The sequence below is a fragment of the Suncus etruscus genome, chromosome 4, assembly GCF_024139225.1.
Source record: "Suncus etruscus isolate mSunEtr1 chromosome 4, mSunEtr1.pri.cur, whole genome shotgun sequence".
Lineage (NCBI taxonomy): Eukaryota > Metazoa > Chordata > Mammalia > Eulipotyphla > Soricidae > Suncus > Suncus etruscus.
The window spans coordinates 108518825-108530656 of NC_064851.1; the positions used below are offsets into that span (position 1 = coordinate 108518825).

Genomic DNA, 11832 nt, shown 5'->3' on the forward strand with positions numbered 1-11832 from the left:
CTTTATGGCATTTTTAAATTTGCTTAGATATTATGCAGGCCTGAGAACCAGTATACCCTTGGTCTAAATTTTTGTAGATGAAAGAAGAGACCACCACAGATGTTCAAGAACAGAAGAAACAGGAAATGTATGTCTGGCTCAAGAGAGATGGAGGATATTTGCCTATTTGTTCTTCCTTGAATTTTATTTACATTCTCAATGGGTTAGAACTAGATGAATTAGTAAATATACCTCTATCCAGTAGATTGAATCAAATTCTAATCTTCTCCCCAGAAACACTGTATAAGGCACAGTGAGAAAAATAACCAGTTGAACATGGTATGGCTGTCAAATGAACACATCGCAGAAATAGATTGAGTAGCCAACGCTAAGAAAGATATGTGGATTCCCTCATAAGAAACACACAGATCTAGGTAGAAGTTGTTAATAGCTTTATAAACAGTACATTTTGTTTGTTTGTTTGTTTTTGGGCCACATCCGGTGATGCTCAGGGGTTACTCCTGGCTATGCGCTCAGAAATCGCTCTTGGCTTGGGGGACCATATGGGACATTGGGGGATCAAACCAAGGTCTGTCCTACGCTAATGTGGACAAGGCAGATGCCTTACCACTTGCGCCACCACGCTCCAGCCCCAGTACATCTTTTTACAAAGAAGTGTTATACATTTATCCTTTATCCTTTAAGTATGTTGAAGGGCATGTGAAGAAATTTTGATAATTTATATTTTAAATTTATAAATTATTTAAGTAATCATAAGTTATTTTTAAAAGTAATTTAAAACTTATAAAAGTATGCTTTATAAGCAAATGATCAATTATTTAAGTAAACTTAAATAATTTAAGTATATGGAGAACACATGATGATGGGAGCTACAATAATATAAATGATATATTTATACAATGGTATAGCCAACATGGTATAAAATCATCTGAATTACTATTGTAGAGAATCTTGCATCATTATTGAATCCTGCAATCTTCCTTACTGGGGCTAGAGATGGTGAATCCTGTATAAAGTAGATTTAAGTATGATGCTGCTGGTTCATTGCTTTTGTTTCACATCTGGCAGGTAGATTGTACAAACATTCCCTAGAGAGAGAGCATATGGTGTTTAAGGCCCAGATACTGTTAAATTAATTAAATTTATATGACATCTGGATAAGCAGAAATGTCATGATGGCACTAAATGGTCTTATTACATCATTACAAGTGAAAAACAATAAACATGAGGGAGACTTCCTGTGCTGAGGTTGACCAAGCTTGTTCTTCCACTGTGCCATGTGTCCATTGCTCTTTTGATTTTTCAAAATCTGATGCTTTTTCTATCCACCATATTCTAACATAGTAAGGTTGTCTCTGTTGAAATCCCAGAAAAATCTTAATAGCTATACATTTTACTTCAGTTTTTCTTTCTCAGACAAAATTTCTATTAGCATTATTGAAGCTTAATTAAAAAAAAGAAAGAAAAAAGATAAAAGGACAAAGTGAGGGGCTGGGCGGTGGCGCTGGAGGTAAGGTGCCTGCCTTGCCTGCGCTAGCCTAGGACGGACCGCGGTTCGATCCCCCGGCGTCCCATATGGTCCCCCAAGAAGCCAGGAGCAACTTCTGAGCGCATAGCCAGGAGTAACCCCTGAGCGTCACAGGGTGTGGCCCAAAAACCAAAAAAAAAAAAAAAAAAAAAAAGGACAAAGTGAAATAAAAAAAGAAGAGAAAACTAGAAAAGAAAATTTAAAAAATTATAAAAAAGAAAAGGATAAAAATAAATAAAATATAAAATACTGGGCACAAAAGTGAAAATAATCAATATATATCTTCTAGTGGAACCGAGGAACTATCAACACCATTATGTTTATATAACCAAAAATAGAAGTAACTTTATCCTAAAATTTTCTTGTTTTTTTTGTAAGTATAATTAGTTTAAATATAATAGTCCTTATTAAATATAGCAATATTTTAGCAAGTATAAAATTTCTCTTTAGGGGCCGGGCGGTGGTACTAGAGGTAAGGTGCCTGCCTTGCCTGCGCTAGCCTAAGACGGACCGCGGTTCGATCCCCCGGAGTCCCATATGGTCCCCCAAGCCAGGAGCGACTTCTGAGTGCATAGCCAGGAGTAACCCCTGAGCCTCACTGGGTGAGGCTCAAAAACAAAAACAAAAAAATTTTCTCTGAGTTTTCTATATGATAGAAGTATAGAACAAAGAAATGTGTACCAAGACACACTCATACACTTGAAAATACTAGAGGTTTCTATGTTCTCTCTTGAAGATATATTTCTTTCTCTCCCCACACCAAATCTTTCTAAGTAAATATTATTTAGTGAAAATTATATTGCAACAATTTTATTGAATAAATATATATAAATATATCTTCAAGAGAGAACACAGACTTTTCCAGAGTAGAAAAAGCAAGCAAGCAAGCAAATATTTGTTCAAGGGAGAACATGGGCTTGAGAAGGCAAAGCTATTTTATACAATTTTTTAGTTGTAATTTTTATGTTTTAGTTAAGGTACTGTACTTTACTAGGTTTTTACTGATTGGTACTATTAATAATAGAGTTTCTAGGCAAAGAATATATCAACTCTACACTCATCAGCTCTGTGGCACCTTCAATCCTGTAATCTGGGTCAAGGAATACCATCATTTGATGATAGCTTTTCCTTTATCGATGTCTCTTTATTACATATCCCTGGGGTCAATTTGCTATTTGTCCTTTTCTTTCTGATTCATTTTGCTAAATCTGCTAAAGGATTTTTTTAATTACCTTTTATTGAATTTGGAGAACCTAAAGATTAAGCTTTGTATTACCCTTTAGGAAGACATATTCCCTTTTATAGTAATAATAGTTTAACTTGATTTTTATTAAGAATTTATAATGTACTGCACTGACAAAACTCAACAAAAAAAGTTGACACCATCAAAAAATGGGGAGAAAAAATGAACAGACACTGCCTCAAAGAAAAAATACAAATGGCCAAAAGACACACAAAAATGTTCCACATCACTAATCATCAGGAAAATGCAAATCAAAACAACTATGAGGTACCACCTCACACCACAGAATCTGGCACAGATCACAAAGTAAAAGAACAATCATTGCTGGTGGGAATGTGGAGAGAAAGTAATGCTTATTCATATCTGGTGGGAATGCCATCTAGTCCAGCCTTTATGGAAAACAATATGGAGATTCCTCAAAAAAGTGGAAATTGAGCTCCCACATGATCCAACTATATCACTCCTAGGGATATACCCTAGGAACAGAAAAATACAATTTAGTGTCCGTAAAGATAGCATGGAGGTAGGGCAATTGCTTTGCATACAGAAGAATGGTGGTTCTAGTCCTGGCATACCATATGGTCCCCTGAGTCTACCAGGAGTAATTTCTGAGCACAGAGCCAGGAGTAACCCCTGAGCACTGCCAGGTGTGACCAAACAAACAAAAATACAATTTAAAAATCTCTTCCTCACACCTATATCCATTGCAGCACTATTTACAATAGCCAAATTCTGTAAACAACCAAGATGCCCTTCAACAGATGAATAACTAAAGAAACTGTGGTACATAAACACGATGGAATATTATGCAGCCATCAGTAAAGATGAAGTCATACAAATTTTCCTATACATGAATGCATATGAAGTCTATTATGCTGAGTGAAATAAGTCAGAGGGAGAGAGACACAGAATAGTCTCACTCATCTATGGGTTTTAAGAAAAATTAAAGACATTATTATAACAATGCACAGAGACAATAGAGATGAGGGCCTGAAGGACCTGCTCACAAAATGAAGCTCACCACAAAGAGTGGTGAGTGCAGTTAGGAAAATAACTACACTAACAATTAGCATTACAATGTAAATGAGTTACAGAATAGAATGCCTGTAGTGAATACAGGCAGGGGTCGGCGAGGATGAGGAGGTATTGGAGGTGGGAATGTTGCACTGGTGAATGCGGTGTCTGTTTATAACTGAAACCCAACTACAATCATGCTTGTAATCATGGTACTTAAATAAATATTAAATAAAATAAAATGTAATAAAGACAAAGTTACATAGTATAATCAGCAAAGTACTCAAGAACTGTGAATAAATAAATGATGTTCATCCAAAAAAAAAAAAAGAAAAAAGAAAATGAGGAATCACTAACAAATTGCTAAGTAAAATAAAAATTAAAAATTATCTACTAAATTTTCTAAAAATTGCCATTTTGTGAAATTCAAGATACTGCATATTCCTTTTTCTGTTCTAAAACTAACAAATTGCTAAGTAAAATAAAAAATAAAAATTATCTACTAAAATTTCTTACTTTTAAAATGTGATTTTTAAAATACCTTTAAATGCTTTTACTTTAAACACTTTTACTTTATTTATTTATTTATTTATTTATTTATATATATATATATATATATATATATATATATATATATATATATATATATTGGATTTGGGGTCACACCCGGCAGTGCTCAGGAGTTACTCCTGGATTTTACACTCAGAAATCGCTACTGGCAGGTTCAGGGGACAATATGGACTGCTGGGATTTGAACCACTGTCCTTCTGCATCTAAGGCAAATGCCCTACCACAGTGCTATCTCATCCCCATTTTAAACATTTTTAAATTCTAGAACTTAAGATTTAATATGTAATTTAAAGTAGTTATGAAAGTTCTTATTACTTACAACGATCTAAAGAAAAAATACTCTTAAATCTTAAGTGATTGTCTCAACTTGTTCAAAAAATTTACTTCTTTTATTCTCATGACTGACCTAATTTTATTTTTAATCAAAATTAATAGTAAAGGATGATCCTTCTTGAACCTACTTGAAGGAAAACCAGGACACACTAAAATCCATAAATCTATGTCAAGATTTCTGATGTGATAGAGAATTTAGATATGTATAATGCAGTTTGCTTAAAGGTGCCTACCTGCAGTTGAGATTTTCTGAGAGACAAATAATGATTATGATTCAACATGAAAAGTGCTTTTATCTTTATAGGTTGGGGGAAAAGAGTGGTAAAAGAGGAAAGGAGGGAAAGATTGACTAAGTATCACTAACCCCAGAGAGGGAAGCTTTAGGAAATATCATTAATCAATTGAATGCTTGTCACATAGTATGACAGTGGCAGCCAAGAGGAAGGTTTTCATGAAATAATTTTAGACATCCACAAGTTTAATTAGTTGCTATTTTGAACAGAATTTCAAATCAGCTAATTTCCCAACTTTCTCCTCAAGATGAATGTGTTATTGTATATCATGAGAAACCCAGTGTGTTTCTCAGAAGAAAAAAAATCACTTTCAAAAACTAAATAAAGGCTTTATTAAATCATAAATTATACTAAGGGAAAAGGATAAATAAATAGAATGTAATGAGACAGTAAATATATACTTTCCAACAATAGACTTGTTTTGTCAGGGTAAGTTTCAGAGACATCTAATCTTTTCTAATCTAAGGAATGTCCATAGTTCTGAAATGATCTTTCATTCATTCTCTTCAAGTTCTCAGTTATTGGAGCCCATTAAAGTGGGTTGATATCTTTACTAAAGCAAATGGTAACCCCTAAAACTCCCCTCAATGACACATTCAGAAATAATGTTTTACAAGCTAAACTTGACAGAATTCAGTCAAGTAGACACATCCTAGAAATAGATTGAGTATCTTACACTAGGAAAGATATGTATGTTCTCTCATAAGAGAAGACCTTACCTTATAAGAGAGTAGTTAAACATTATAGAAACAAAATTATTTGAAACAAGGAATGCTACCTAAATACTTTTCTAATTTATTACACTATGTATGTTGGAGAACACATGAAACCAGCCTGGTCTTAGATCATTTGCTTCTCTGCTACAGTGATATATTATATGATGCCTGAGCTCTCCAAAGGGATAGAGGAGGTGAATCCTCTATACTGTAGTTTTAAATAAGAAAAAATTTGATTCAATAAAACTAATAAAAAAATATATATATCAATGCAAGGTATACCTATATATATTCATATATATACCAATGCAAGGTTAAGCACATTATTTTTATTGGATCAACTTGTTTTTTTTAATAAATTATATTGAATCATCTTTTTTCTGCCTCATAAATTAAGGGGGGAAAATGAAAGTGGATAGTACCAGGAGCAAACAGTCACGTGAACATTGAGTGGAAATATAGGATGATCAGGCCTAAATACCAAACCCAAAGTCAACGGCAACACAATAAAGATCTACTAAAAGTTATATACAAAGGGGACTGGTTACATTAGCTGTCCAGGGTGCAAAGGGGGGAAGTATGGGATGCATGCTGGGAACAGGGGTGAAGGTAGGTCAACACTGGTGGTGAGAAATTGCCCTAATTCACTGTCACTATGTACCTTAAATATAACTGTGAAAGACTTGTATTTCACATGGGTCTCAACAAAAATTATTTAAAGATTATCTATATGATTTTTTGTAATGAGAACATGCAAGCTGCAGGAAAATGTCTTATATGTTAGATACATTTTTTTTCCAGGAGAGAAGAACACAAAATTATTTTGCTTGATTATATTTTGCTCTGTCATGGAAAGTTCTTTGTTTAATATTGACATGTCTACCCAAACTGGTAGTACCATCATTTTTCTTTCTTGACTTTTTATGTTTTTGCCTTCTACTATTTTTCTTGATTTTCTGTAAAAATTTGTCCCTTTATATAGTATTCATAAACAGTTAATAGGTTTTTTTTTTTCTCCCAAATATATCAGTGAATCACAGTGTAATAGGAGCTATACTATAAAAATCTAGGACATCCCCTTCTGTGCTCTTCCCTTTTCTTCTCTATATGAATACCTAATAGCTGAAGTTAATTTGGTGTTGGTGGTAGTGATGTGTGTGTGTGTGTGTGTGTGTGTGTGCGTGTGTGTGTGTAGACATAGTGCATCCACATGATGTCTGAGTATACATGTAACCCCATTTCTTCTCTTGAAATATGAAATTTCATGAAAGTTTTTCTATTTTCTTTTTTGTTTGTTTTAATTTTGGGGGCCACATCTGGCAGCTCAGGGGTTACTCCTGGTTCTGTGCTCAGGAATTTCTCCTGGAAGCTCTGGAGTTCAAAAGGAATGCTGGGGTCTGTTCCTGGTTGGCCACGTGTAAAAGAAATGCCCTACCGCTGTGCTATCTCTCTGGCCCAAAATATTTTTCTATTTTCATGCTGAAAAGTTTACTGGGGCTCTCTCCATCTTTGGAGACCTTTATCTTAGTCATTTTATTCTCTCTATCTCTCTATCATTTATCTATAAAAATCTATCTAATATCTATTAATCATCTATCATCTATCTATCTATCTATCTTTCTTTCTGTCTTACATCTACCTATCTATCTTTCACATTCTCTGCACTCTCTCCCCTTCCTCAAAATCTCCAAATAAAATATGTTTTTACTTCAAAGAGACAGATTTTAATAGAAATGTCCATTTTTTCAAAAAAAAGATAAAATTTTAGTACAGTATGTATATTTATTAGAACTTTCCAATTGCATTCTTTTTTGTATACTCTTGAAGTACTTACATGGGTAAAAGTGACATTAAATTAGGACATTGCTGGAGATCATACTGTTGGTGAGTAGGGTAAATAGAAAGTGTGTGAAGATATTAAGCACTTTTTAATGGCTCAATTTATTTTTGAGGAAAAAGGACTCAGTTTTTCATGTGCTCAGGGGTCTAGGGCTCCTGTCTTGAAATTTTCTTTCAATAGGCTCAGAGAGTTGACAGTGAGGTAAAGAACACATTTTTCTATGCCAGTAACTCACACCAGGTCACACTAGGGCACTCGGAAGTTTGCCTCCAGGACTGCACCTATGATGCTGGGAGAGAGCAGGAGTGGTCCTCCTTTGTTCTAAATTGACTTGCATAGTGTTTCTCCCAATCTACCCTTTCTGCAGCTTTCTACCTAGGACAGAGTCCTGTTGTTAATTGATAGTCTATTTTGAGATTCCTTATTGTTCCTGCTAGAGTTTCTCCTGGGTGAAGGTCCAGTTTTCTTCGGACTTGCAGTGACACCAGCTAAGACTCTTACAAAATAATTCTTGTTATACTGCCTCCTTTGGCTGCACATATACTAAAATTGGAATGATACAGGAAGTTTAGCATGGCCCCTGAGCAATGATGATATGCAACATAACTCTTGTTATAATATGAAACTCACGATTTTTAAAGACCTATTTAATCTTTGGATAGAAACATATAAATATTTATAAAGTTATTTAAATATTTAAAGCATATGTAATCTTTGGATCTACAAACTACAAATATTTGGGGGAGTGAAAATTTTTAACAATATTTGTTTTATTTGTAAGTGTAATTCCATCTACATGCATACAAACTCTGATTTCCAAAGACTAGGAGGTATGTCTAAACTAAATTTTCTGGAAAAAAATAATTGTAGTGTTGAAATTGCTTTTCGATCAATAGACATTGCACTTAGATTGTAAAAATGCTCTGAGGTGAAAAGCCTCTGTAGATTATCAGGAATAGTATGAGGGAAAAAAAAGACAGATTTTCATGTGATTTTGAGTAAAGGTACTCTAGGGTGAACAAAATAATCTAAACTGACCATCCTTGACAGAGTCAATTTCCATTGTACCCTACCCAAAATGTTCCCTTTTGGATTCAGATGCAGAAGAGATTTTTGAAGTATCTTTAGTATTGCTCTTTCACTGAGAACAATATGACCAAGAAGAAGTGGTGTTACTCTAAAGTCTCTTTTCCCTGGAAAAGAAGAAACTTTCATAGGAGGTAAGTGCAGAGGTGAATTTGGTAAGAATTTAAAGTGGGAAAGCAATGGGGAAAAAAATAACTTTGGATATTCTATAATGAAAAAAGACTGTGCCTTTACAGTTGCTAAGTTCAATATGTATGCGTGACATTTTGAAAAAGGGGAATTAATTATTCTCTGTTGTAATTTTGCATTAAGACCATAGTTTAGGGTGAGTAAATACATATCCTGCATAGGTGGAGCAGAATTAAATATTTTTTCATACCACTATTATCACTAGATAAAAATCTTAAAGTTATTAGGATGGAGCCTAGATTTCTGCAATAAAATGTTAGGAATATCAATTGTTTTCATGAAAACATTCCACCAATGCCTAATAATTGCACATTCTATCTTTAGTTGAAGAAGTGAATATAGCTACTGAAATAAAATGTGCAGGTCTCTGCAACTTCTCTGCCAAAAGTGCTTTGAAAAAACACTTGATGAGTTTGCTTTCTCCTTAAAACAGAGCTGATGGCTGATCTATTTTCCCGTGATGCAGGAGCGAAAGTAAATCCCAATTTGAAAGAGCCACAAGCCACCCTGACTCCTATTGGCTTTACTGCGTTAGTCATTCTTCAGTCTTAACATTCAGCATGAGCCAAACAGGTGTTTTTTAATGTACTGCAAGAAACCAGGCTGCGAATCACAGGCTTGTTAAATAAATGTGTTTCGGAGACTTAATCTGAGGGTCATTAAAAGTAGGACTAGACTTCTAACTGTGACGTGCAATCTTGTTTCCTGGAGGCATGTGTACATATAATGAACTGACTTGGATGCTTCCAGAAGCACCTGATTTGTGCCCAACTGTTGGGCTTCACATTACTGTGTTACATGCACTCTCCTTCAATCACCAGACAGAGTGAAGCGAATTGTTAGGTGGTAAAGGAGACTTAGAATAGTTTAGAAACTTTCATAAAGTCCTGTGCTGGATACGAAGGAACCCAAGTAAGTGCTGGCATTAAATGCAGATGCTCAGAAAGCTAAAACGAACATTTTTTGCCACTTTATGGTATGCAATGTGACTTAGAGAGGCTCATCGGGATAGCGATTTCTGTATCTTCTCCCTTTTCAATATCGTATTGAAAACTGGCTCCGAAAATAGTGTTCCCAGTTTGGGGTTTCTTTGCCATAGGCGCAAATTATCCAATCTGTTAATTTTAGGCTTTTCACACTAAAAATACTGAAAACGATATTTCGAACTATCGCCCAGGGAAGTCACCGAGAATTAATATAATAATCATGGTTATAAGTCATTTTAAGTTACTCCCGAAAGTTACTGATAGATGAATCCACGTATTCTATTTTCATCTTAAATTTGGTTCATTCTTCCATTTACTCCCATTTTCCAAGAACACAATGAAGTTCTGATAAGGACCTTGATGAAGTATCAGCATGGCCCCAAGGAAAACACTAATAACCACATGAATCTTCCTTTCAATTTTGGGGAACATTCTTCTTTGTCCAAAGCCCTGTTCCTTTTTTGTACTATAGAGTGAATGGGAGACCAATTGAATTGTAAATAATTTATTTGATAAGGTCATAATCATGAGCATCCACAGATATATATTTCCATATCAGTATATAGAAATTATCTGAAATTCATGACACTAATACTTTTAATATAACCAATATTTGTACACTCTGTCCTTAGTAGGACTTATACAAGAAAATGGCCATGTTAGAAGATATGCAAATTGCCAATCACAAAACATTTCTGATGAGTTAGAAGGAATGCAAGAGAGAGTGAGTCATTAAAAACAAAGGGTTAAAATTATTGAGGCATATGCAAAACAAATATGCTAGAAAACATCTTTTAGCCTAAGCTCTGGCTCATAGTTTCTTATGAATTAAGCAACTGAAGTTTAGTTTCAATTTTCTTTTTCGTTCAAGTGAACTAAACTAAACATGAAGTGATGTTTCAATGACCAGTACCCATATGTCCTTGTGACAGGCATTGGTGGCAATCCCAAGGAGCATCACAGAGGAAAGTGTCTCTGAGAGAATCTGGGTTTGGTTTCCAAACAGAACCAAAACATAAACTGTGGTTCTGCAGTGGGAGTAAGAAGAAAAAGAATAGCAAGGAATAGTCAATTCTAATATACTGATCAATACAAGTTAATTTTGTTTTCATATTTAATATATTTTAATGACTCATAATCAATAGTAGTTCTATTGCTAAAATCTGATATTTAATTGCTATGAGGATTATGTTTACTTAAGCAAAAATTAAGACATCCAATACATCCAATAATTTGTATGCTCTCTTTCCCAGATTTTTCATATGTAATGAATTACACTTACATAACTCTTGTTATTGGTTTAAAAGATTCCAATAGTTCTGATTGTTTAAATTCTCAGAATTACATATTTCTCTATATGATTTTATCCTAGATTGAAAATATCTTTTCTAGTGATAACTTGTTTCTTTTATAAAAGAAAGGAAGGGACAACTGACACAATAACACAGAGAGTAATTTCACATGGTAATAAAGTTGGAATGAGGCATTTATAAGCCAATGAATTTAGTAATCTGTAGGTAAAATTTAATATAAATTTTTTATATACAGTTAATAGGAAACCAATTGACTTTAAATTTATTTGATAAGTTCATAATTATCAGCATCCATAAATCTATTTTTTCATACCAATATATAGATAATATCTGTATGATGATCTATATCTTCACTTTATTAAAATGTATAATTTGTATTTTAATGAGTCAAAAATTAGCATTGCTTTATTTAATAGGACTTACATAAGAAAACCTTGCACAGAATTTAGGCCCAGAACAGATATTTCCTCTGATCCAACTGACGAAACCAACAGAGCTGTCATCTTGATTTCCAACTGTCAGTTCACTACTGGGACTAAAAATCTTTTGTTTATCCTCATTCTAATTTCTTCGGGCAGTCTCTCTTTCTATCTCACTCTCTCACACACACTCACACACACATACAAACATATATACACACTAACACATTTATATATGCAGATACTATGTAATACTATAAAACTCCAGAATGTGTGAAGATTGTTTTTGAAGTAGATAATTG

General features: G+C 33.9%; 1 pseudogene; it reads left to right on the top strand.

Moving 5' to 3' along the window:
- Positions 1–8056: 8056 nt before the first annotated feature.
- On the top strand, positions 8057–8153 carry LOC126007642 (uncharacterized; annotated as a pseudogene).
- Positions 8154–11832: the final 3679 nt, after the last annotated feature.